This window comes from Ornithorhynchus anatinus, chromosome 4 (assembly GCF_004115215.2).
Source record: "Ornithorhynchus anatinus isolate Pmale09 chromosome 4, mOrnAna1.pri.v4, whole genome shotgun sequence".
Classification (NCBI taxonomy): Eukaryota; Metazoa; Chordata; class Mammalia; order Monotremata; family Ornithorhynchidae; genus Ornithorhynchus; species Ornithorhynchus anatinus.
Genome location: NC_041731.1, coordinates 75,201,384 through 75,228,485, shown reverse-complemented (window position 1 = coordinate 75,228,485; position 27,102 = coordinate 75,201,384). Strand labels below are relative to the sequence as shown.

At 42.7% G+C, this 27,102-nt stretch overlaps 1 long non-coding RNA gene across 2 annotated transcripts in view; it reads left to right on the top strand.

Annotated features, from left to right (window-relative positions):
* Positions 1 to 27,102, top strand: part of LOC114811307 — a 57,271-nt gene that overhangs the window by 26,503 nt on the left and 3,666 nt on the right. For both annotated transcript variants that reach the window (XR_003758984.1, XR_003758985.2), the window contains exon 2: positions 2,151 to 2,293. This is a non-coding gene — a long non-coding RNA (uncharacterized LOC114811307). The remainder of the gene's footprint in view (positions 1 to 2,150; positions 2,294 to 27,102) is intronic.

Sequence of the window (27,102 nt, the reverse complement as noted above, 5' to 3'; positions counted from 1 at the left end):
TTTTTCTCCTCCCACCATCTAACCCTATTCAAACCTATAATAGACTAACTGTTAGAGGGGCTGTTCCAAGCTCAGATTTCATGGACATTACCAACATTGGGAGTTTCACTCAAGTTTACTTAAACCTTAGGAGCTCTGAGCATGCTTAACACTACAATTTATTTTTGTTCATTGAACACTATCAAAGAATGCTTCCCCACAATTATATTCATGTGCCAAGGGAATCCTTTATTTTGGGAATACCCATAATTAAGCTTTAAAATGAGAAAAATGCACTGGCCCAATTTCAAATGGAAGAGGTGACAGGAAGTAGGTATTCCTCTTGATCCTCATCCATTAACATGAGCCCAATTTCCTAAACCCCTTTAATACAGGTCACCCTATGGTCAAACACAAATTCCTACTTTTGGATTGACTGGTCCCAGTGAGAAACTAAAGGTAGGAAGCAATCTTGGACTATGGAAAGAGTCCAGACTTGAGAGCTGGAGAACTTGGATTCTAATCCTCCCTCTGCCTCTTGCTTGTTGTGTGACCTTGGGCAAATCTCTTAACTTCTCTGTGCCTTAGGCTTCTCATTTGTAAAATGGGAATTCAATACCTTTTCTTCCTACTTAGACTCTGAGCCCCATGTGTGACAAAGATGGTGCCTGACCTTATTATCTTGTATTAACCCTGGTGCTTAGCACAGTGATCTGTTCATCTGCCCTTTTAAGGTCCAGGAATGTTCACCACACTGACCTCAGGGTGCATTAGGAATCACCAGTTGTCACTCCAGGACAAACTTTATGGGAGATTCATTACCCAGGCTGCACGGTGTTCGGTAGGAACTGCCAGAGATGGTCTAGCTGGTTCAACACTCAGAGGCACAAATGGCCCACCCACACTGGCAGAGAAGCCCAACTACACAGCAAACTCTCAAAGACTGATCAGGTTTGGCCTTCCCAGTGGGGTGCAGAATCCCAGGCCAGAGCTGGAGAAGGCGTCTTACTGAGTCTCCAGTATGGGCTATATTTTTATATTCTTCATCCTTCCTGCATCTTGCCCCTTCTTTACCCAGTGGTCAGTCTGTCTGCTTTGCCTTGGTCAGTCCTCTTTGGAAGGACTTATGTATATATTCATAACTTATTTTAGTGTCTTCTAAGCTCTTTGGCAGGGAATGAGTCTACCAACTCTGAATTGTACCCTCTCATGTGGTGAAGGAACATTTTTCACATGTAGTAAACTGTTGTATTATGGTTTGGGCCTGTAGCTCTTTGGCTGATAAGGCTTGGCCATTTTTGCTCTAGATAATGTAACAAAGGGTCTTCCTGGAAAGCAAGTCGCCTTGGGCAAGTTTCTTCACTTCTCTGGGCCTCAGTTACCTCATCTGTAAAATGGGGATTGAGACATTGAGCCCCATGTGGGGCAGGGCCTCACTTTGCTTGTATCTACCCCTTGTGCTTTATATAGCGCCTGGCACAGAGGAAGCGATTAACAAATCCTATTATTGTTGCTGCTGCTGTTGTCATTGCTATTGTTCCAGATGTCATTTGTTTTGAGGTTCTGTTTCAGATAACTATCCTCAATATTGTGAGGGCCTATGGTTCTAGGACAGAACTCTTCTCCTTTTAGTGATTCCTCTTCATCTTTTTATATGACTATATATGGTTTTCCTTCAGTTTAAGATATCATTGGCAGTGAGATTTTTAATATTGGTGGTATCTATCTATAATATACTAAGAATTATTTGTTAGTCTGACTCCCTAGACGGTATGCTCATGGTGGGCAGGGAATGTCTATCAAGTCTGTACTCTTCCAAGCCCTTAATACAGTTCTCTGCACACAGTAAGTGCTCAGTAAACATTATTGAATGACTGATATTTAAGGGTCTATTTGCCAAGAATTCTACTTCACCCTGGGATAGATACAATATAATCATATTGCACAAAGTCCCTGCCCTACACAGTGTTCACCATATAAGTAGGACAGAGAATAACAATTGAATTGCCATTTTAAAAATGAGGAAATAGAGACCCAGAAAAGTTAACTGTTTTGTCCAAGATGACCCAGCAAGCAAGTGGTAAAGCCAAGACTAGAAGCCAGGTTCTATCATTTCTAGGATCATGCTCTCCCAACTAGATCACCCTGCTTGTTTTTATCAATTTTTTCAGGCTGCTGATTTGAGGTGAAATCAACAGCCCCTCCTGTTTCATTCATGAACATACAAGGATCACCCCATGCTGCAGCGTCATATCTGCTACACAATGACTGGCACCATTTTTCATTTCTCTGCAATCTTCTCAAAGCCTCTGTTGTAAGTCACACCACTTCCAACTGAATATTGGTTTAGAGGTTATCTGCAGGCTGTTTAATTCTACCACAGTAAGAGTAACCATATTTTGTGTCTACTTTATGCAAAGTATGGTAACAAGCTCTTAGGGATGGGGGAAAAATACATGAGTGAGAATGTGATGTGATGTCTGGCCTTCCGGAGGCTCACAATCTAAGAATAAAGTGCGTATAACATAAGTGCGGGGGCCTTCCCTAATCTAGGGAACAATGAGCTTCCGTTGAGTTCTATAGTATCACAGCAATTTTTAGGACACTTAAAGTCCTATCTCTTACCCCTTCTGAGCGGTTTGGAACAGAATGGAGCATTTTAGAAGCAAATTCAAAACAGCTGGAGCAGGCAGCAAATGGACTCATCCTGTACCATGTGTGGATTTTGAATTTAGCAGTATTTCCTTCCTCCCTCGCCCCATCCCTCCTCCACAAACTCCAAGGGCAGAGTCTATAAATTCAGACTGAGAGCCTCCATACACTTTTGTTTTATGGGCTTGGTGAGTTTGCATTGTCATCTGAGAAATTATAGCACCAGGGAAGAGAGAAGTTAGAGGGGAAAGGAAGCTTAGTTTCCGTTTTTAAGCTCAACTAAAGTGAGAGGGGAGCCCTGCATTTTAACTCTCTAGATCCTTAAGAGTTTTTGTGATCTCAAACTTTAAGAAGGATAAACAGACACATGAAAGATCCAGAGAAGAGTACTAAAAATGAGTGAAAGAATTTAAAAAAGTCCTATGAGGAATGGTTAAAGGAATTGGGCTTGTTTTGCTTGAAACTGCAAAGACTAAGGGGTGACAATTAACTGGATTCAAATATGTAAAGGGCTTTTATTGGTAGTCTGACAAATTGCTCTCGATGTCTACTTAGGAAATGGGTTGGAATTAAAGCAGGAAAGACTTGGGTTGGACATAGGGAAGAGTGTTTTGACAGTCAGGGTTACAAAGTAATAGACCATAGAGAAAAAACTGGGATAGCTGAAATTCCTCTGCCTTGGGACCCACTTGAGTTCTATCAACCACCTTGAGAAACAGTGACCAAGTGGAAAGAGCATGGCTCTGGGACTCAGAGGACCTGGGTTCTAATCCCAGCTCTGCCACTTGACTGCTGTGTGAACTTGGGCAAGTCACTTCATACCTCAAATGGGAATTAAAACTGAGCCCTACCTCATAAAGAGACTGAATCCAGCCCAATTATCTTGTATCTACTTTAGCACTTAGTACAGTCCTTGGAACATAGGAAGGGCTTAACAAATACCATTTTAAAAAAAGAAAAAAAAAACTTGAGTTACTGATGGGGAATTTGAGGCACACAATCTCTGAGTGGAGGGGCATTCATTCGGGCAATACTTACGACTCAAAAAACTCCTTGCCATTGGCTTTAACACACTCAATGCCTCTCACATTCCTAGCTGACCTTGCTAGTACTTCCCAGTACAGCCCAACCCACAAACATGGCTCCTCACACCAACCTGCTCACTGTACCTCAATCTTGTCTGTCTCACTGACAACACCTTGCTCATGGCCTCCCTCTAGGCTGGAATTCTCTCCCTCTTCCTCCCTCTCTGGCCACAAATTGAATCCTAATTCTGTGGTGACCTCCTCTATACTGTAAGCTTATTGTGGACAAAGAGTGTTTCTACCAACTCTGTTGTTTTGTACTCTTCCAAGTGCTTAGTACAGTTGTTCTGCACAGAGCAAGGGCTGAATAAGAATGACTGATTTGATAAAAGTAGAGAGGGTGGACTGTTTCTAATTTGTCCAGTTCCCCACAGCTCCACCATGACCTCTTTCCCTTGGAAAATGTGTGTAGGGAGCCACACTGACTACTCACCCAGCAGAATCACTCTACACTGAAGGCACAATTTGGCTTCAGCAGAACATTTTCTTCTGGTGAGGGGAAAAGCAGACTGACTATCGTTTGGGTTTCTAAGCAAACACAGAGCTCAATTTTGTTCCCTGTGCCTAGCCCATATGCCCCTTTCAAATGTTGCTATGGAAATACTAGTGACGGACTGACAAAACAAACCATCCCATAAATATAAAAAGATTGAAAGAGTGAGAAGTTAGAACTCTGTTCTCATCAGCTACTCGTCAGATCATTGAAAACTATAATGAAATAGAAAACCGATCAGGTCTCTTAGTTTGTTTTGCTTTTCTTCCTATCAGATTTTGTCCAGTTGGAAGTATGATTTTTGTTTTTGTTTTTGCTTCACTTCTTCATGAACAGTGCTGATTCAGAATTCACTTACTAAGAAAATAACTGGTGCTATTCTGGCAGAGGGGCATTGCATGGAGGTACAGACTGAGCTACGAGCTTGCTTGTTAACTACATACTAAAAAACCCAACAATGCTTTGTTTGAGGCAAATTTTTGATCTCTTGTATTCAAGCTCCAATTAAAAGTTAAATTAAGCAATAGAGTAGCCTTGTTTTAATCAAGATCCTTGGGCTACTCTGACTTGTTTTCCTTATGTGCTAGATTTACTTATTTAACATTAAATTTAAACTTAAAGGGCACCAAACTAAATTTTTAAATACAGCCGAACATTTTATGGTATCCCCAAGGTTTCTTCTGACAAAGTAATTTAAATGACTCATTTTAATATTCCACCTTGGGAATAATCAGTTGGGAATGTAGTAATTACTTGGTTTTTCCTCCCCACAGCCTCCCCTCCTCACCTCCCCACCCCAGGGAGAGGGAAACATAGGAATAGGAAAAAAAAATAACTTGCCTAAAGCAGGGGTCATGTGCTACTTGATCTTGTATTTCCCCAGATTTCAGTTATCTGAAGCTATATAATGGAGTGTCTATCGTGTACTGAGCACTATTCTAGTCCAACACATTGCAAATCATATTTTGCAAATGGAAAGTGATAAATGAAATAACTGACAATATGGGAAAATACCATTACCATTTTACTTGGTGAAATCCAGTTTCTCTTAGAGTGCTGTGCAATACACCCAAGGAATAGAGCAGTAAAATGAAGCACATTTAATAGGAAAATAATCCTCTTCTCCATGAACCATTTTGTCTGACTTGAGCTGAATCAAGGCATGCCTTACCCTTGGAGTTTGGCAGTTTGCACTATTGTCGGCCTGGGTAATAATAATAATAATGTTGGTATTTGTTAAGTGCTTATTATGTGCAGAGCACTGTTCTGAGTGCTGGGGTAGATACAGGGTAATCAAGTTGTCCCTCGTGAGGCTCACAGTCTTAATCCCCATTTTACAGATGAGGTCACTGAGACCCAGTGAAGTGACTTGCCCACAGTCACACAGCTGACAAGTGGCAGAGCCGGGATTCGAACCCATGACCTCTGACTCCCAAGCCCAGGCTTTTTCCACTGAGCTATGCTGAACAATAGAATTAATAGTCATGATCCCTGCCTAACCCAAACTTACAGATAAGTGGCAATGGGAGGTGGGCACTAAAATTAATCACACGTAGGAGGGAACAATAATTATCAACAAGCATGCATTAATGCTGTGGGGATGGGAGAGGTATGTGTACCAAATCCTTGGCTTACACAAAAATGCTGAAGTGGCAGTTGGGAGGGATGTAGAATGGGGATATAGGAATCATCAAGGAAGGCATTCTGGAGGAGGTGTGATTTCAGAAGGCTCTTGAAGACAAGAGAGCAGTGATCTGCCAGATGTGAAAAGGGTGGGATTTCCAAGCAGGAGGGAAGGTCTGAACTCAAGGTTGATGACAATAGGAGAGATGAGCCCGAGGTACAGTGGTTTTGCAGGAATGAAGTGCAAGACGAAGTGTACTGGGGAAAAGAGCAAAGATAAACAGGGAGGAGAGAGAGGGAAACTGCTTTATAGCAGTTTTTGTTTCTGCTTGATGTAAAGGATTGTTGGGAGCCTTTGGAGGTTTTTGAGGAGTGGGGGGATATTAACAGAAGAAAAGTAACTCAAGCAGTAAGTGAAGAATAGACTGGAACACTTCATTCCTTTAATACCAACCTACTCACTGCACCTGAATTTTTGTCTATCTCACCGCAAACCCCTTGTTCACATCCTTCCTCTGGCCTGGAACCCCCTCCTGCTTCATATCTACAAACACTCTCCCACCTTCTATGTTTTATTAAAATCAAATCTAATCTGTAAGGCCTTCCCCGACCGCCCTCATTTTCCCCCTCTCCCTTCTGAGTTGCCTTTACATTTTTATTTATACACTTTATTCATCCTCAGCACTTGTATACATATACATAACTTTTAGCATCTGTCTTCCCCTCTAGACTGTAAGCTCCTTGTGGACAGGGAATGAGACTACCAACTTTGATATATTGTACTCTAACAAGTGCTTAGAATAGTGTTCTGCACACAGTACATGCTCAAAAAATACGATTGCAAGTGAGCAAGCTAATGCAATCGAGCATGGAAGAGGTGACTGGGGCAGCATGTTGGCAGACTGGCCAAACAGCAAGGGGCCTTTTCTAGAAAGGTGTTAGAAGAAGAATCAATAGGATTTGGCAGCAATCTGACTATGGGGCTTGAAAGAGACAGAGGAGTCTAGATTGATGCCAATGTTACAGATTTGGAGGATGATGGTGGTTTCATCTGTGATGGGAAAGTTAGGAGAGGACTTGGGAAAGAAGATAGATATTTCAGATTGGGATATATCCAGCTTCAGCTGCTGGCAGGACATCTTGGAGGCAAGAGTAAGTGTGAGACTGTAGAGGATGAGAGAGCTGAAGGCTAGTAAGGTAGATTTGGGAATCATGTGCATAGAGGTGGTAGTTGAAGCATGGGAGTGAATGAGATTTGCAAGGGAATAAGTGCAATTTAAGAAGAGGCACAACTCCAAGACCTTCCCTGACTAGCTCCCCCATCCCTTTCCTCTTCTCCCACTCTCTTCTGTGTTGCCCTGACTTGCTCCCTTTATTCATTTCCCCTCCCAGTCCCACAGCACTTATGTACATATCTGGAATGTATTTATCTCTTTCGTGTGCCTCCTCCTCTGGACTAAACTCCTTGTGCCTAGGGACTGTGTTATATTGTACTCGCTTGCCAGCTGTGTGATTTTGGGCAAGTCATTTAACTTCTCTGTGCCGTTACTTCATCTGTAAAATGGGGATTAAAAACTGAGTCCCACGTGAGACAACCTGATCACTTTGTATCCCCCCAGTGCTTAGATCACTGCTTTGCACATAGTAAGTGCTTAGCAAATACCACAGTTATTATTATTACTCTCCCAAGCACTTAGTATAGTGCTCTGTACCCAGTAAGTCCTCAATAAATATGGTTGAATGAAAAAGAAAGGGGCCCAGAACTGAGCCTTGAGGGGAGCGGGAGGCCGGGGAGCAGCCATTGAGAATGAGAATAATAATACTGATATTTGTTAAGCACTTACTATGTGCAAAGCACTGTTCTAAGCACTGGGGTTAATGCAAGGTAATTAGGTTGTCCCACTTGGGGCTCACAGTCTTAATCCCCATTTTACAGATGAGGTAACTGAAGCACAGAGAAGTGACTTGCCCAAAGTCACAAAGCTGATAAGTGGCAGGACCCAGGATTAGAACCAATGACCTCTGACTCCCAAGCCTGTGCTGTTTCTGTTTCCACTGTGCTGTTTCCACTAAGCCATGCTGCTTCTCAAGGACCAATTAATTAATCAATTTGAGTGCTTCTCATTTGCAGAGCATTATACTAGCACTTAGGAGAGTAAAATATGACAGAGTTGATAGATATGTACCCTGATGAAATTGAGCTTATAGTCTAGAGGCAGACATTGACAGAAATGAGAAGCAGCGTGGCTCAGGGGAAAGAGCTTGGGTTTAGGACTCAGAGGTCATGGGTTCTAATCCCAGCTCAGCCACCTGTCAGCTGTGTGACTTTGGGCGAGTCACTTAACTTCTCGCTGCCTCAGGTACCTCATCTGTCAAATGGGGATTAAGCCTGTGAGCCTCATGTGGGACAACCTGATTACCCTGTATCTTCCCCAGTGCTTAGAACAGTGCTCTGCACATAGTAAGCGCTTAACAAATACCAACATTATTAAATTAAAGATATGTACATAAGTGCTGTGGGACAGAGGGGTGGGAAAAGGGAGCTAATCAAAGTGCAAGGGTGATGCAGAAGGGAATTGAGGGTTTAATCAGGGGAGACACCTTGGAGAAGGTGTGCCTTGCAATAAGGCTTTGAAGATGGGGTGAGTGACCATCTGTTGGATATGAAGAGGGAGGGTATTCCAGGCCAGAGGCAGGCTGTGGGGGAGAGGTTGGTGGTGAAATAGATGAGATCGCTCTTGTAATGCCTTTCCACTCACTGTACCTCGAAGTGTGCAGGCTTATTTATAGCGGGAGAGCAGTGAGGTGAGGTAGGAGGCGGCAAAGTTACTGATCGTAGGTGGAGAACCAGAAGCGAATGGTCAGAAAAGCTAAGGTGAACCAGTGCTTGCAGAAGAAGAGACTAGTTAGCTGAAAAGTCAAGAAGAATTAGGACAGAGGAGAGTCTATTAAACTTGGCAAGGAGGAGGTCATTGACTCTGAAGAAGCAGGCTCAGTGGAGTGAAAGATGAGAGCCTGGCTGTAGAAGGGTCAAAGAGAAAGCTGAGGCAGAAAATGTATGTAAACAGTTCTAGCGTTCTGGGAATAGGAAGATGGGGTGATAGCTGGATGGTACAATGGGATAAAAAGAAGAGGCTTCTTAGGATGGAATCAATCAAGTGTCAGTTTAGTGTGCAAACAGCTCTGTATTAAGCACTAGGAAGAATACCATTCAGAAGTTGGTAGACATGGTCCCTTCCCACAAGGAGCTTACAGCTGAGAAGAGGAGGTAGACTTTAACAGTAACTACAGATATGTACAGTCCCTCTAGACTAAGCTAGCTGTGGGCAGGAAGCATCTGTTTTTTGTTGTATTGTCCTCTCCCAAACACTTACTACAGCGTTCCACACACAGTAACCACTCCATAAATGTTTGAATGAATACATGTACATAGGTGCTGTGGGACTGAGGATGGGTTGAACATCAAGTGCTTGAAGAAGGAGAAACAAGGATATGTTTGAAAGCAGAGGGAAAGGAGCCACCAAAATGTGTGACTGAAGATGAACGGATAAGGGTAGAAAATTTTTATAAGGTGTGAAGGAAAAGGTCAGAAGTAAAAGGGGAAAGATTTCAAAACAGGCAAGTGTAAATAGATGTTGCAGAGGTTTTGTGCCTATACTGTGTAGAACCTGTTCTAAAATTTTGGGATTGTGTGCTAATAAGCTAATGTCTCTATCCTCCTGGAGTTTTCAAATCTAATGAAAGATGAACAAACAATATTACTTATAGTAGGAGCTGGAGAAAGAACTGTGCTATAATTACTGATGGCCATAATGCAGATGGGTAAGTGTAAATTAAAAAAAAATACCTAAATGCTTAAGACAGGTGCTAATGATAGCCCTGGGAATAAGCAACTAAGGTGATGGAAATTAGTCAAGGAAATGAAAATCCTCGAGATGAGTTTTCAGAAAGGCTTTGAGGATGTAGTAGAGTTGCAATTCAAGTCCACTGATTTGTTTGTAAGGGGATCTGTGTTATAAAATACACATGCTGAGTTTCAAAACAAGGTATTAAATTCAGATGATGGTCCCTTGGTCTTTAAGAGGTGCAAGATAAGCAGTGCCAGAGGGTAATACTTCGCTTTTTTCCAAACCTTTCAATGGCTACCCATTTCTCTCCACATTACATATACTCCTGATTACGGGAGTAATAGTATTTACTAAGCACTTACTAAATGTACTGCAGAGAACTAAGTGCTGGGAAAAAGTACACAAGAGGGAAATAGAAACAGTTCCTGTCTCTCAGAGGACTTACAGTGTAATGAAAATGGGAAGAGAAGACTGAATACAAGCTTCTTGTGTGTGGAACTTAATTTGGTTTTGGTTTTTTTGTACATCCTAGGCATTCAGTGTCTTGGACCCAGTGATTGCTCAACAAATACTATGACCACCTACTATGCCCTTTCTGCTCTTTTCCCTGGTGCATTCCAATTTGCATTTTGCAAATCTTCTAACTGAATAAATCTTCCCTCTCTCCCCACCCCCCAAGTGGTCTTTTTCTGATTAATCTCAACCTCACCAATTATATAATTTTAGGCACCTATCAGTATCACCTATCATATTCCTGCCTCTCCCTCTATCAGTGATATTAGACTCCTGCCCACAAGGATCTTACAAATGTGTCTACCAACTTTGTTATAGTGTATTCTCCCAAGTACTTAATACAGTGTTCTGAACACAGTAAGCACTCACTATGTATGATTGGTTGTTGCTGTATTCATACTTTGTCATTACAAACTGAATGTTCACAATCTGAGTGTTTATCTCCCTCATTCAGTTGTAATTGCCTCCAAAGTAGTGGCAGTATCCCCCCCATTTTGCTCCCAAATACCCAGGACAATGTTTTGCACACACTAGGCACCTAGTAAATACTGACCTTGATTGACTTCACATTACTGACCAGCTTTTGACTCTAAACTCTTTCGATCCTTAAGAAGAAAGACAAGTACTCTGCTTCTGTGCCATTGTTTTAAATTAAGGTCTGAGCCCAGTATTTCCCAAAACTCAATTTAAACTAGCACGTACAAATTATCCTTCATTTGATTTTAACGAGTCTGACTTGATCTTTGGTTACTGTCTCCGTGACTAATAGTTCCCTGTCTCTATCATTTTTCATAGGTAGAACAATCTTCCTTTTACAAGTGAGACTAGTCTATAACGTCCACATTATGCTGAATCTGTTTTTCTTTTTCTCTCCATGAACAGTTAATGTTTCTGGGAACTATCTCCATTAGTTTTAGATTTATTTACTCATGTCTGCTACGTACATCCTTTCCCCTTTCAAGTCCCTAGATGGGAGGGAGGAATTTATCCACTTTGAACCAAATAACTAGGCCACCACATTTCTGATTTTTTTTTTTTTTTGAGTAAAGTAAAGGTGTTTATGTGGCTGTTGGCAAGGGGGAGTGGGAGCACAAGGGAGGGGGTTTAATATGACAAAAGGGGCCATGCCAGAATCTTAAAATTATGCAAACAGGGGGAAATCACCCAAATTTTACTTACATTAATACACAGAAATAGTGTGAAGTTGTTTCAATTTTGGGTCACTTCAAGCTCTCTAACTAGAAAATTGACTTTTTTTTTTCCAATTTCTTCAAAGGCAATTTCTAATTACACCTCAGAAATTTTCCTCCTGTCTTTGTTTTTTGAGGTCTGATGCACATCCTTTTGAACTACATATCTTTTAATATTAAAGTTTATGACTTTACATAGGAATAACATAAATCCTCTTGGAATCTTTATTATATAGAGAATTGTATTTTTCCCCCATGGAGTGTATAGTACACAACTACAACTTTAGTATTTTTTAAGTTGTATATCTTCATGCTGACTCTTTTTAGGATACCAGCTAATAGCATCCTAGATTTCTTTTTCTCTGTCACAATCACATAGCTTTTTTTCTCCCAGTATCTCTATCATTAAGAAGTTCGCAGCTTTTTCCAAAAGATGTATGAAGAAGCAGTTTGTGGTTTGTGTACAAAAAAGTCCATTTGGTGCATTAAAAGTGTAAATTATTACCTACAAATTTCAAATCTTGTACTCAATAATTTTTTCAATTGTCTCTTTGCTTCAGAGGCTATTGTGCATTTGGAATGCATTTTCTTTATATCTGTAGTTTCTCTAAGTTTTCACATCCATGTTCTATGTCTTGGTAGTGAAAATTCTGAGATCAAAATTAGCAGGACTGGTGTGATTACTTAAAAAAAAAAAATAATCAAAAAAATTTTGCAAAATGCATCATAGGGCCACAGGAACTAGTTAGGGGAAAGAGCTCATAAATCAGCCAGACCATTCCCCAGGAGATGGTGCTGGGTTTAGCCTTTACAATAGTCTGCCTTGTGAGGTTTTCTGGCTGTCTGGCTTAAAATATCTCTAAAACTGAAGATTTCATCCTTACCATGGAAAGTCTGCCTAGCCATCCAAGCCTTTGAAAATGCACCTTATGCGTTTTTGTTTAAACAAATACCCTCTTTCAATCAGAGGGGTGATCCTATGCACCATCACCTTGTATTCTCCATACCTTTCAGTGGCCCAGGGCAATCCACGTGGCTGAGTTTGTGATGGCCTCTCCCTTTGTCACCTGTCGGTCACATTCACTGGTCACTAATCAGCAAAGCCATAGTTTTAAATGGGGACATACAACCCTTCTTCCGTTGGCTTACGCGGTTTCTGGGTTCCTTAAGGGCTGGCTTCCAAGCTGCATCTAGTTTACAGTTGAGCCGCGCTAGTCAGCAAAACTTGGAGCTCTGAGGTATCCCAGAACGTTTTGCCAGTTGCTTTATTACTTCAAAGAAGGGCTCTGCTGGAGTGCCCAGGATCCTTTGCGCTGGCTGCCAAAGCCCCTCTTTTGAAGCACCATGGTAGCCAACAGAGAGAGGATTCTGTGTGTCGTACAGTCTGATCCTGGAGGTGCCAACTACTATGAGTCAGCTAAAAGCAGAGAAAGTCTGTAAGAAAGAGGGAACTTGCTGAGAGGAAAAGAGGAGTAGCAACAATCCTTTATCATACTCCCCTGCCCCCACCAAAACTACCATCACCACCATCTCCACCAATATTGGCTCCAAGTGGGCTCAAAGCACCCATCTGAAAGAGCTTTTGTGAATGGACAAAAAGAGTCCAATCACTCCTAGTCTGAATATCTTTAAAGTTTAGTGGATTCAGTGTACAGGAGAAATGATTGAGCTAAGCAAAAATATAGAAAGCTGAGGATATTGGCACCCGATTGCCTCGGTACCAGGGGAAATACTGGCCTTGTGGACTTTCTTTAGGGTCACGTTTGTTGAAATCAAAAGAACGACGTCACTTTATTGTAGAGGACATATTATTAAAGTGCATCTGTGCTGTACCCACTTGTGCTATGGCAGGAAGGCAGTTAAGGCTCCGAATCCGTATGGAATTATCCATTTCAGGGGTAAATGTGAATCTAATTTGCAAATATTACAATAGAGTATCAGACAGAATCTTATTTATAAAGCACTTTATTATGCAAACATTCCGGGGCCCTGGGCAATTTAAAAAGGATTACACACACACAGGCTCTCAGCTCAAAGCCATTCTAAAAGAAGAAATTTCACTCTTGTTCTTTGAACCACATTTAGCCCGGGAACTTTGCTCCATTTTACAGGGAGGATAGTTTGGTCAGAGGGAACGGCCAATGCAAATGTACCATTTTTCTTTTGGCAAAGGAGGGGGTAGTGAGGTAGCTGAGGGGTTTGTGGGGGGGGTGGGGGGAAGGCTGGGGGTTAGTGGGGTTGGAGAGAGGGACTGGAGAGCTGCAAGCCCAGGGAAGACCCTAGTGTCACGAAGAGTTCTGATTAAACAAGATGATGCAAAATGAAGAGCTGGTTGGGAAGTCGAGCACTGTTGAAAAGGCAATAAGCTGACGGCTGCAGAGCAAGATAAAAGCAGCACTGAATAGGTACACGATGAAGCAGTGTACTCCCACCTGAAAATCTAGTTAGTCTCTGCTCCCCAGCCTTGTTTCAGTGGCTGGAAGAATAAGAATCAGGGAGCCCTCAAGATTATTTCGGGAATCAAGTCTGCTCATGATGCCTGAGTGGATGAGCCCAGCTCTTCAGCTTGGCAACGGGTGTGCCCTGCTCTGGCAGTATTTCTAAGGTGATAAAATGTTGAACAAGTGGCGGCAGCTATGCGCTGAGGGGGAGACAACTCAGCCTCAGGAATCACCTTAATAATCTTTTCAGATTTTGCTGACACAAAATATACCAAATTGATCTGGGAAACAGGAAGCTCACCTAACTCAGACCAGATTCCAAACTCTACACAGCAGCTAAACCAAGGCCAGGTTTTCATATCAAAGTGGGGATTTTTTTTTTTTAAAGACAGGCTTTAGGTAAACGTTTCTTTTCATCTCACTTTGGACTTGTAGTGAATGAATTTTCCATATATTAGGTTTTTAATGGGATTAATATGGATCCATTTTGTATTCAATTCAAAATGGCATTTTGAATTGCCATTAAGAATCGCTAAGTCATGGAAATAGACTTCATAGACCTTTAAATAAAGGTTTTTGGGTTTTTTGGTACATGTAAAGGAGAAACTAACTTCTTCATCCCTAGTATTTGGGGAAGTGTCAATTCAGTTGGGGGAGAGGCTGGAGTCAATCAGTGGTATTTATTGAGCATTTAATGTGCTGATCACAGGCCTAAGCACTTGGAAGTGTACAAGAGTTGATGATAAATCAGTCATTGGTATGGATTGACATATTTGATTTTTGTGCAGAGTACTATGCTAAGTGCTTGGGAGAGTGAAATACAACAGTTGGTAAGCATGTTCCCAGCCCACAAAGAGGTTATAGTTTAGAGGGGGAGACAGGATCCTTGCGCACAGGGATTTACCAACTAGAAGGGAAGACAGACATTAAAATGAATGACAACTGACGGAAATAACAAAGTATTAGGATCTGTACATTAGTGGGATGAGTTTCAAATTGCTTAAGGGATGCATAGCCAAGTTCATAGGCGATGCAGGGAGAAGGTTGAATAGGGAAGTGAAATGAGGGTTTAGGCAGGGAAAGCTGATGATAAAATTCAAGCCATGCATGGAGGAGAGAAACTTCCTATACATGCTAACTAGACTATCTAAAGAGAAGATGAGGACAGAGTGATGTTTTGTTGTTGGAGAAAGCAGCAGAGAGGTTCCTTCAGATCAGTCAAATTTGAGCAAGACCATGTGCAGAACACTGTACTAAGCACTTGGGAGACTACAGTCCAACAGAGTTGGTAGAGACATTCCCTCCCTACAAGGAGGGTGGGGTGAAAAAAGGGTACAGATCCAAGTGCAAGAGTGATACAGAAAGGAGTAGGGGCAATGAGAGCTTAGTCTAGGAAGATATCTTGGAATAGATATGATTTTAATAAGGCTATGAAGGTGGGGTGAGTGATCATCTGGTTTGTATAAAGAGGGAGGGAATTCTAGGCCAGAGCCTGGATGTGGGCAAAGGATCGGTAGTAAGTTGAAATCAAGGTTCAGTGAGTAGTTTGGTGTTAAAGGAAAGAAGTCAATGTGCTAGTTATAGTAGGAAATAAGTAAGGTAAGATAGGAAAGGGCAAGGTGATTGAGTGTTTTAAAGCCAGGGGCAAGGAATTTCTGTTGGATGTGGAGATGTATGGGCAACCACTGCAGGTTCTTGAGGAAAGTACTAAGTAGTTTAGAGAAAAGTGACCCAAGCAACAGAGTGAAATATGGACTGGAGTGGGAAGAGACAGAAGGCAGGGGAGTCAGCAAGGAGGCTGCAGTAATCAAGGTGGATGAATTTTCTCTCTCTCTCTCTTTCTTTTTCCTCCCCCCACCCTTGGTAATAAGGGATAAAGGAGACCCATGTGACTTCATAGGTAGTATACTGGGCATGCAGTGTAATATGCTGAAGTTCTAAGTGTCATTTTTGGCAGTAGTACATTGCCCCCTGCTCTGAAAGCATTTCTCTGGGGGCAACCCTGATCCTCCTCTTCCTCCATTCTTCTACCCACTCCTCTTTCCCTCCCCCCACCCCACTGACACATGCACTCACTCATTCTCTCACTCCTGAATCCTGCCATCCCTTCCCTAGTTCCATCTGAATGCAGGTGCCTTCTCTAAGCAGCTGCTCTGTTTCAAGGGCTGTGTGACTGATAGGAGAATTGGTGCTGAAAATTGAAATATGGAACATAAAGGCAACTGATACTATATCCATATCAGAGGCATTCCAGCAAAAACCAATCTGTGCCACATAAAATCAAGTAACTGAACACCTTCTCCTCATCCCTCTCATTGAGCACCTATTGAGAAATAGTCTTGTACTGAGTGCCTAATGTGTGTTGTTTTGGAGTACTGTACTGTGAACTTGGCAAAGTATAATGAAAGTGAAAGTCACAGTCCACCCTCAAACCTTACCTCTGAAACCCAAAAAGCAGAGACCCCCAAAACAGGGCAAGATGGAGTGGGGTTGGAGAAAGTGGAAGAGGGAGAACTGGATAAACTGGTTAAAAACTGATGGATATTAGCCCCAGGTTAGAGAGAGAATGTTCAGATCTCAGAAGAGTCTTCCAACTAATGTATGGCCAGGGTTCAAGTCTGTCGTGTGATTTTAGGTGACTCACCCATTTCTGAGGCACCACTTGCTCCTAGTCTGGGCAGGAGCATTTCTGTTGCATCCTCTGGTGATTTTTTTTTTTCTCTCCAGGGGAAAGCCCCAGCTCCCAAAATTTCAGTTGAGTCCAGGAAGCCTGTTCACTATCTCTCATTCTGGGAGAAGCAGAGTCTGAGAAGCTTTCCAGACTGGAGAGTCTCACACCAGCAGACTGCCTGCAGTGAGGTCCTAAAAACAGCCACAGTTTGGGGAAAGTCCCCCTGCCAGGACAAATTAACCCATAGAAAACTTGGCTGGGAGAGTTTCTGATAGAACAGTGGCATTTTTCTTTAACCTCTCTCCCCAGAGGCAGGTATCTGCAGGTGTTTAAGAAATCATTGAAAGTCTGTGAAAAGTAGGGCAGTTTCCTTGACAGCAGAAATTAGCATGGAGAAAGGTACTGGTTTTAGAGGGTCAGGGGCACTGGCTGTAATTCTCTGCTCTGATCAACTCAGCACTGCAGCTGGCTTGGGGAGAAGCCCAGCTGACCCTGTAGAAAGCCTTTCAGTTAGGCATAAATAATGAGGTGAAGTTATTTCATTGAAGCAGAAGCCAAAGCTTGTGTTTTCTCCCTGCTTTCCCTCTCTCTCTCCTCCCCCCTCCCCCCCTCTGCCCCCTTCCCCTCTTCTCCCCCCACCAATGTTTTTGATGATCCAAAGCAGCCTACAACTTCCCATGTACAATAAAGTGGCAGCACTCATGATGAGAGAGACGCATGACGGAGGGGTTCAAATCTGTGAAGGAGAATGTTCTTTTGACAGCCAGCACTGCTGTTAGTTTTGCCTGCTGGCTTACACAAATTGGCTTTAAAATGCCTTATTTTAGACACTAACAGTATGGAGAACTATTATATATTTTTTTTCCAGCACAAGCAGAGCAATGTTTTCCATTGCACAAATAAGACGGAGAGACTGCCAGCAGCAAGCAAGCATACAGTGACACAGCGCATACGATGCATCATTTTCTAACATTAAGTTCAGGGCTCAGAGCCCAGGAATGTGTTTGTTTGAGAGCCAGTTGAGGTAGTTCTAAAACTTCTCTCCATTGTGTAGAGCTAGATTTGGGATTGGGAAAGGACATGAAAATGGAGATGTGGGGGCTCAGATGTATCCTTCCTTTAATGATGATGATAATGGGTACTTGTTAATCACTATGTTCTAAGTGCTGGGATAGATACAAGATTAATGGGTCGGATGCAGTCCCTGTCCACATGGGGTTCCCAGTCTATGCAGGAGGGACAACAAGTCCTGAATCCCTATTTTACAGATGTCAACACAGAGGCATAGGACTGGTTAAGTGACTGGTCTTAGGTCACACAACAGACAAGCGGCTCAGATATCCAAACTGTGGTTCCCAGATCTCCTGACTCACAGGTCCAGGCTCTATCCACTAGGCCATGCTGCTGCTTGTAACTTAACTATTTCCATCCATCCTCAGTCTTTATGTACCACTACAGAGGGGGTACATAGGTAGCTCTATACCCTACTTTAAATCAGCAATTCATCTATTTCATCTTCTTACCCTTATCAGTCGTAGTCTTGCATTCACCATTTGTAAGTCTTTTGGGTTGGCCTGACTGGTCCATTAGATGGTCAGCTCCTTGAGTGATTTTTCTGTTGTGCTCTCTCAAGAGGTAAGTACGGTTGCATGGTGTGGAGTCAGTGCTATAATGTGGCTGAGTGACTCCACACACTGATCCTCATGCATCTGATTAAGTTCCTTGTGGACAGGGATCGTGTCTTCCAACTCTCCTGTACTCTCCCTAATCACCTAATTCAGAGTTCTGCACACAGTAACTACTCAGTAAATACCACACTGATTGTTGTGATGGAGCTGGGTCTCATTCTTCTTTGGTGACCGGACTCACTTCAACTACATCGAACTGAACGGATCATGCTACCAGGTACCAGGATATTGTGGTGATGGCACCTCAAAACTTCCTTTTTCCCATATCTTGTCACGCATCTTGAATTAAAATGCACATTAGAAGTTCTGAAGAGGAGGATAAAAAACTTGTTTGAGGGCATGTCACCCTCAACAAGAGTTGGGGTAGACAGAAGCTGAACAGAAACAGGTTAGACACAGCCCCTATTCCACATGGGGTTCACAGTCTTAATCTCCATTTTACAGATGAGGTAACAGAGGTGCAGGAGAGTGAAATGACGACTTGCCCACGGTCACCCAGCAGATGTGTGGTGGAGCTGGGATTAGAACCCAGATCCTTCTGGCTCCCAGGCCCAGGCTCTATCCACTAAGCCAGATTGCTTCTCAATTCTCCACAGAGAAGCTGTGGTTTGGAAAACTAGTGTTGGAATGCAGGAATAATTGAGGTGCAGGTAGGTCTGTGTTGAGCAGATAAATGTTCGTACCTGCCATTAGGATGCCCATGTTGGCACTTCATGGTGGACCACCTGAGTCTCTCCTAGCCTTCCTCCTTTTTCTTCCCCCTCTTCTCCTGGCCCTATCCCACCCTCCACTTTGTTCTGTCTCCAGCTCTCACCACTTAGCCCAGGGGAGAGCGATAGATCAGGCTGGTGAAGGGGGCACCTAGATGCAGGGAGAAGGAATGGGTGCAGTGAACACAGGCATTGCTTAGAGACCCATGATAGTCTACAGATCCCCACATGAATAAGTAGATACTTCTGTGTGGGAGGCTAGAGTTGTCTGTCAGCTACAGGTGTTAAATCGAGTGCCTGTGCAGCTCTCTACTAGGGTTGGGAAACTCCAGGAAAGGACTTTAGCCCAAGAATTCCCCTAGTCTCCAGAGGATGTTACAATCCAAATTATGTGAGAAAGTGTCCATCTCAAAGTCACACTTCTGCCCTTCAGATTATTCGCCTCTGAAGCTGCTGTCCCTTTTTCTCCCTTCATGCCTACTAACCTGGAGATTTTCCTGGGCCTCTTCATCCTTCCCACTCCCTCACCCACCTCCAGTGCGTCCCTCCAATCTGCTGCCACCATCACCTTTAGTCTCACTATGACCCCCAGTGGGACACGGACAAGGTTTCTGGCTCCAATCACTGTGACAGTAACAAATCCTACTTGGTGGGTACCGTAAATATTGTGGAAAATGTCCAGCGAATTGCCATCTCCCTATTTCTGACACTCCTGGTGCTAAAGAAGCTCTGCCAAGATTCAGTAAGGAGAGGCATAATGAAGAAGGAGTGAGAAAGGAACGGAGACATGTTAACACCATGCTGTATCCAAACAAGCAAGCCCAGATGGCACCCTTTATTCCTTCTGCCACTGACAAACGGTTGTGGAGGAAAAATAAGCAATATAAGGAATAGCAGCTGACAGCCATACCAAAATGGGAGGCAGCTTTAAGAACAACAATCCAGTACAAATGCCAGTGCCATTCATAGGGTTATGATAAAATAGAAACCTGCAACGTTCATTCAGCTTCTAAGGCCCAGATGTTATGACATTCCGGTCACGTGTTCATGGCTGGATTGGAAGAGATCCTGAAGTAGAGGAAAGGTTATCGTAAAGATCATGTATATTAATGACTCACATTTCTACAGCCTTTACCTCATTCCAGAATCCTTTTTAACGAATTCTCATTTCACCCTCACAACAAGCCTGTGATTTATCATTATTCCCACTTTACAGATGAGGAAACTGAGGCATGGGGAAGTTGAAAGATTACTCAAGTCCTCCCACCCAACCATGACAATACTGGGTCTTGTCTCCTGACTCCCAGCTCTGCACTCATGCTTTTAAACTGAGTTGGAACTCATAATAGCTTTGTACAAAAAATCATATCCAAATGCAACACAATCATTTTTGGAACTTGCTTAGAGAAGAAAAACCAAGGAACCCAAAGGATTATACTGATCCATGAATATACATATTCATGGATCAATATAATAGGAGAAGTTTCTATGTGCTGAGCCCTTGGAATAAGACAAAAGAATTAGCAGAAATGATCCCCTGCTCTACAGTAATTTACTTGTGTAAAGTAGATTGGAAGAAGGTAAATGAGAAGCATCTTGGCCTAATAGAGAATGGGCCTGGGAGTCAGTAGGACCTGGATTATAATTCCGGCTGTGCCACTTGTCTGTTGTGGGACCTTAGGCAAGTCACTTCTCTGTGCCTCAGTTACCTCATCTGTAAAATGGGAATTTAGTTTTGTGAGCCATGTGTGAGACGGATACTGTGCCTGACCTAATTATCTTGTTTATACAGCAGCACTAAGTTCAGTGTCTGGCACATAGTAAGTGCTTAAGAAATACCACTATTATTATTAATGTCTTTATTAAAAAAAATTTCTTCATTAATAAAATTGATACTATCAGGTGTGAGCTCCCCAATATTTCCCCTGCCCCTCCTCAATCCCTTTCCTTTCTGGCCCCCTTTTCAACGCTCCCATCCTTCCTAGCAATATCTCTAGAGGAGATCTCCTGCCTCCTCTCAAAAGTCACCCCTTCCACATGTGCATCCAACCCTATTCGCTCACACCTTATTTAAACTCTCACCCCCTCCCTTCTTCTCTCCCTAACAGCCATTTTCAAACGTTTGCTCTCCAGTGGCTTTTTCCCCCACTGCTTTCAAACATGCAGGGCCTCCCCATATTAAAAAAAAAAAACCCAACAAAAACAAACAAAAAAAACCCCTCCCTTGACCCCAAAGCTCCCTCGAGTTATTGCCCCATCTCTCTCCTACCATTCATCTCCAAAGTCCTTGAGCAGGTTGTTTATACCCCCTATCTCAAATTCATCTCCTTCAATTCTCTCCTTGACCCCCTCCAATCTGGCACCTGTCCCCTTCACTCCCCAAAAACTGCCCTCTCAAAGGTCACCAATGATCTCCTCCTTACCAAATCTAATGGCCTCTACTCCATCCTAATCCTCTTCAATCTCTCATCTGTCTTTGACACTTTGGACCACCCCCTTCTCATGGAAACATTATCCAAACTTGGCTTCGCTGACTCTGTTCTCTCCTGGTTCTCCTCTTTTATCTCTCTGGCCATTCATTCTCAGTCTCCTTCATGGGCTCCTCCTCTGCCTCCCATCCCCTAAACGTGGGGGTCCCTCAAAGTTCAGTTCTGGTTCCTCTTCTATTCTCCATCTACACCCACTCCCTTGGAGAACCCATTCACTCTATTCAACTACCACCCAAATCTACATTTCCAGCACTGCTTTAACCCTCTTTCCAGTCTCACATGTCCTCCTGCCTCGAGGACATCTCTACTTAGATGGTCTTCCTCCACCTCAAACTTAACATGTCCAAAACAGAAGCAGCGTGGCTCAGTGGAAAGAGCACGGGCTTAGGAGTCAGAGGTCATGAGTTCTAATCCTGGCTCTGCCACCTGTCAGCCATGTGACTTTGGGCAAGTCACTTAACTTCTCGGTGCTTCAGTTACCTCATCTGTAAAATGGGGATTAAGACTGTGAGCCTCATGTGGAACAACCTGATTACCCTGTATCTACCCCAGCGCTTAAAACAGTGCTCAGCACATAGTAAGCGCTTAACAAATTCCAACATTATTAATAAAACAGAATTCCTTATCTTCCTACCCAAACCCTGTTCTCTCCATGACTTTCTCTTCACTGTAGATGGCATCACCATCCTTCTTGTCTCACATGCCCATAACCTTGGTGTTATCCTTGACTCTTTTCTCTCATTCAACCCACATATTCAATCCATGACTAAATCCTATTGGTCCCACCTTGACAACATAGCTAAAATCTGGCCTTTCCTCTCCATCCAAACTGCTACTATGTTAATACAGTCACTCATTCTATCCCGCCTGGATTACAGCCTCCTTGTTAACCTCCCTGCCTCCTGCCTCTCCCCACTCTAGTCCATACTTCACTCTGCTGCCCAGATCATTTTTCTATAAAAATATTCAGGCCACTTTTCCCTACTCCTTAAGAACTACCAGTGGTTGCCCTTCCACCTCCACATCAAACAAAGTCCTTACCATTGACTTCAAAACACTCAATCACCATGACTCCTTCTACCTTAATCCCCTGATTTCCTACTACAACCCAGTCCACACATTTTGCTCCTCTAAAGCCAACCTACTCACTGTTCCTCAGTCTTGTCTATCTTACTGCTGACCTTTCACTCACATCCTGCATCTGGCCTGGAACATTCTCCCTCTTCATATCTGACAGCCAATTACTCTGCCCACCTTCAAAGCCTTATTGAAGGCACATCTCCTCCAAGATGACTTCCCTGACTAAGCCCTCATTTGTTCTTTTCCCGCTCCCTTTTGCATGTCCATGATTTTCTCCCTTAATTCACCCCTCCCTCAGCCCCACAGAACATAGGTACATATCTGTAATTTATTTACATTAATGTCTGTCTCCCCCTCTAGATTTTGTGCTCATTGTGGGCAGGAAATATGCACTTAGTACAGTGGTTTTCCCCTCCCCAACCCACACACACACTTCCACTGTCCATGGGACACTGGGTACTCTGCTATTCATAGCCTTTACATCAGAAAAAGGAGCAGGTATGGAGTTCTAGAATCTTGTTATTTGGTAGAGCAGGAGTGGCAAAGCCACCACTAAAAAACCACAAATTTTGCACTTTACAGGCACATTCATTGTTCCTAAAGGAGGAGGAGGATAGCTGCCTTTTGACATGGCGCAGTGGATAGAGCAGGGGCCTGGGACTTATAAGGCTTTGGGCTTTAATACTGGCTCTGCCACTTGTCTGCTTTGAGGCCTTGGACAGGTCACTTCACTTCTATGGACTTCAGTTACCTCATCTGTAAAATGGTGATAGGGACTGTGTCCAACCCGATATGCTTGTTTCCACTCCAGCTCTTAGTATAGTGTCTGGCACATAGTAGCATTTAACAAATGCCACAATTATTATTAAATGCTCAATAAATATGATTGAAAGCCCCCTGGGGGAAATGCAATGGGAGAAAAGCTTTGAAGTTGGGGACTACTGTGATTCTTCTGCCTGGTTTTAAGGGAAAGGGCAGTTCCAGGCAGTGGGGTGATGTGAACTAGAGGTCAGAGGAGGCAGAGTCAAGAACAAGGCACAGTGAGTATTTTACCTTGGAGGAATGTAGGGTTGAGCTGGGGTCTAGTGGGATGCTCTCTTGAGGTTCATATCTCTGATTTCTTGCTCAACCAGCAACCAGCACTTCATTCTCCCTCCAAATCTATCAGACCACAGCATTCCCAATCTCCACCTCTAGTCTATAAATTCCTTGTGGGAAGAGATTATGTCTACCTATTTTGTTATATTGTGTTCTCTCATGTGCTTAATACAGTGCTCTGAATACAGCAAATCCTCAGTAAGTATCATTGATCGCTTCAAAACTTTCCAAAATCCCATCTCTTCCAGAAACCCATCTCTCAGAAATTCACAAAATCCTAGTCAGACATATGATATGCATTCTGAATGATGATGTATTTTATTCTTAGCTAGAAAACATGTGTATATGGCTTGTATATGGAGGTATTTACTTAGCTATTTCATCCTGAAGTATTTGTACTACTACCCATTATATCCTTGTTCTTCTTCCTTTTTCCACTATTTGGAAATCATTTTGGTGTGTCTGCCTTTGGATTGTAAACTCCTTGATGGCAGGGGAAAAGATAGTGCTTCTGTTTACTCTCCCAAGCACTATGCAGTGCCTTGCACACACTAAGTGTTCAAAAATACCACTAATGGAGTTTCATAGGCATATTTGATTCCTGGTGGTGCAAGGTACAGCTGGTACTCACGTCTCCTTTCAAAATCAAGAAAGCTTCATGGAAGAGATTGTTTTCAAGGATCTTGCCCAAAGATGAAAACTTAGAAGAATGTGACTTCCTAAATCAATGAAAAACTTGGAATCTCTAATAACATTAATGCAAATTACACTTTGAAATCATAGTAATTTTCTTAAGAACTTGGGTATAAGGAATATGCAAATCAGATTTTATATGAAATATCCACGTCAAATGAGATCAAGTTTGACAGGTACTTTTATGAACTTCACCTCCAATGCCACAAATTAAATTCTAGTTTAAAATGCACAACTGTCACTTTTTATGGAGCGATTCCAAGATGAGGAAGGAGACCCAGGAGTTAGAAATGATACTCCATAAATATCAAGGTAGTGTGGGAAGAAGGTTCTAAAAGAGGGAAAAACTGGTGAAACTATAAAGTAATAGTAAATAACACACAGTAAAATGAAGTCTCTCATCAGTCTTAATGTTCTTTCTTCACTGTCAGTTGGTCAATAGTATTGAGTGCTTACTGGGTGCAGAGTATTGTACTAAGCACTTGAGAGAGTACAATATAACATACATTTCCTGCCCATGACAAACTTAGTCTAGAGGGGTTGACAGATATTAATATAAGTGTTGTAGGGCAGGGGTATCTATTCATCAATTATATTTATTGAATGCCTACTAGATGCAGAGCACTGAACTGTTTGGGAGACTACAGTATGACAGACATGTTCCCTGCCCACAATAAACTTACAGTCTAGAGGGGGAGACAGACATCAATATAAATAATTACCAATATGTACATAAGTCCTGTGAGATAGAGAGGGGGTGAATAAAGGGTGGAAATTCTAATGCAAGGGTGACACTGGAGTGGGAGAAGAGGAAACAAGGGCTTAGTTGGGGATGGTTTCTTGGAGAATAAGTTTTTTATAAGGCTTTGAAAGTGGCAGGAGTAAACATTTTTCAGACAGGAAGAGGGTTAGCTTAGAGGTAGAAAGCACATGAGGGGTTGGTGGCAAGATAGACAAGATTGAGGTGAATGAGTAGGTTGGTATTAGAGGAATGAAGTGTGTGGGCTGGATTGTAGTAAGAAATGTGAGTTGATAGGTGAGTGTCTTAAAGCTGAAGGTAAGGTGTTTCTGTTTGCAGTGCTGGATGGGCAACCACTGGAAGTTCTTGAGGACTGGGGAAACAGACTAAATGCTTTTGTAGAAAAATTATCTGGACAATTGTAGGGTAGATGCAAAAGTAATCAGGTTGGGCCCACAGTCCATGTCCCACATGGGGTTCACAGCCTTAATCCTCATTTTACAGATGATAATTTAGGAGCAGAGAAATTGTGACTTGCTCATGTTCACACAACAGGCAAGAGGCAGTCAGGATTAGAACCCAGGTCCTTCTGACTCCCAGGCAGATGCTCTCTCCACTAGGATATTGACCACTGTACTAACCACTTGAGAGGGTACAATATATCAGAGTTGGCAGATATGTTCCTTGCCCACAAGGAAATTACAGTCCAGACTTGAGGTATATGCTATGAATTTTCTTGACTGAAGCATTTGGGACTTCTCACTAGCTCCCCACCTGAAATATTTTTTGTAAATATATATGCATTGTGTTTTAAATTCAGAATTCTGCATGATGGTGGTTGTCCCTCTTATCTCCAGACATGGGAGGAATGTGCTGGGGTAATAGTACATAGAACACCAGTGATGTTTTCATACTCCGTAATGCTACATCGCTACACCAGTTTTCCCAGCCAACAATTAAACAGCTGGATGACTTTGGGGCGGGAGGGGGAGGAGAAGGAAACCTAGGATTCCTTTATGATGATCCTTGGTTTTGCTATTTTTGCAGTAGTCTTCAGGATAAATGTGCAGGCTGCCATCTCCATGTCCCTCCTCCAAACCAGACATGCCCTTTCCCCTCTATGCCCAGGAGCACAATGGCTAATACCTTCCACAATGTGAAGGGAGAACAGAGTCTGTTATGTTCCCTTACTCTACAGTTGTCTCTTGCTCGATGGTCAGAGTGTTCACTGTGACATTTTTCAGGTGGCCAACTCTGCTAATTGGTTAAGAAAATGAGCTATAAATGAAGAGGTCTTTATTCAAACATATGCATCATGCTACACTCATATAAGGATATCTTTTTTTTTTTCCTTCCTGATCTTATTTGCCAGAAGGGCCCCATTGTGTGAGGACAAGCTATGGGAAATCTGCCTGACAGTTACAAGTATCAGGGAAGGCCTCGTGCTACATAATGAATCACTGTTGTTGAATGAAATAGGACAAAACAGCTATTATTTCCTGGATGAAGGTGAGGCTATCCTGGCTCCTTGGGTGATTGTAAATAAATCTTTTGCAATGTCCTGGAACCAGATCAGCCTACAAGAGAAAGAACAGTTGTGAAGCTTCTAAGTCATTGACCACAGCCTGACTTTGGAGGTAGGGGGGCGGGGGGCTGTTTTTCATATGCTGCCTCCTAACACCTTCAGCATGACAAGATCTGGAAGCTAAGGGGGGAAAAAAATCTCCCACCTCATCTGCTCATAAATGTAACAGAAGCACAGTCCTCTTCACAGAGAATGTTCGGCTAAGTTTCCCTTCCTTAATTTGACTGTCTGCAGTGGTTCTGTCTAGCGCCAACCTGCAGGAGCAGTTTGATCCTCATCTCTTAACAGGAAAGAGTTGTGTGCCAAACATTACTAAGCCTCAGGGATGGGAGAATGGTGCAATAAATGTTGAAACAATCTATATTGAATGAATGGGTAAAGTATGTATGGGATGTATACTGAGCCAGGCACATGGGATATTCTGTGTGTATGTTAGGCTTGTTACTGACACTTGTGGAATGACCCCAAATAGTAATAAAGCAACATGGGCTGGACTGGCCTGCTCCATTTGAGTCTCTCATTCCT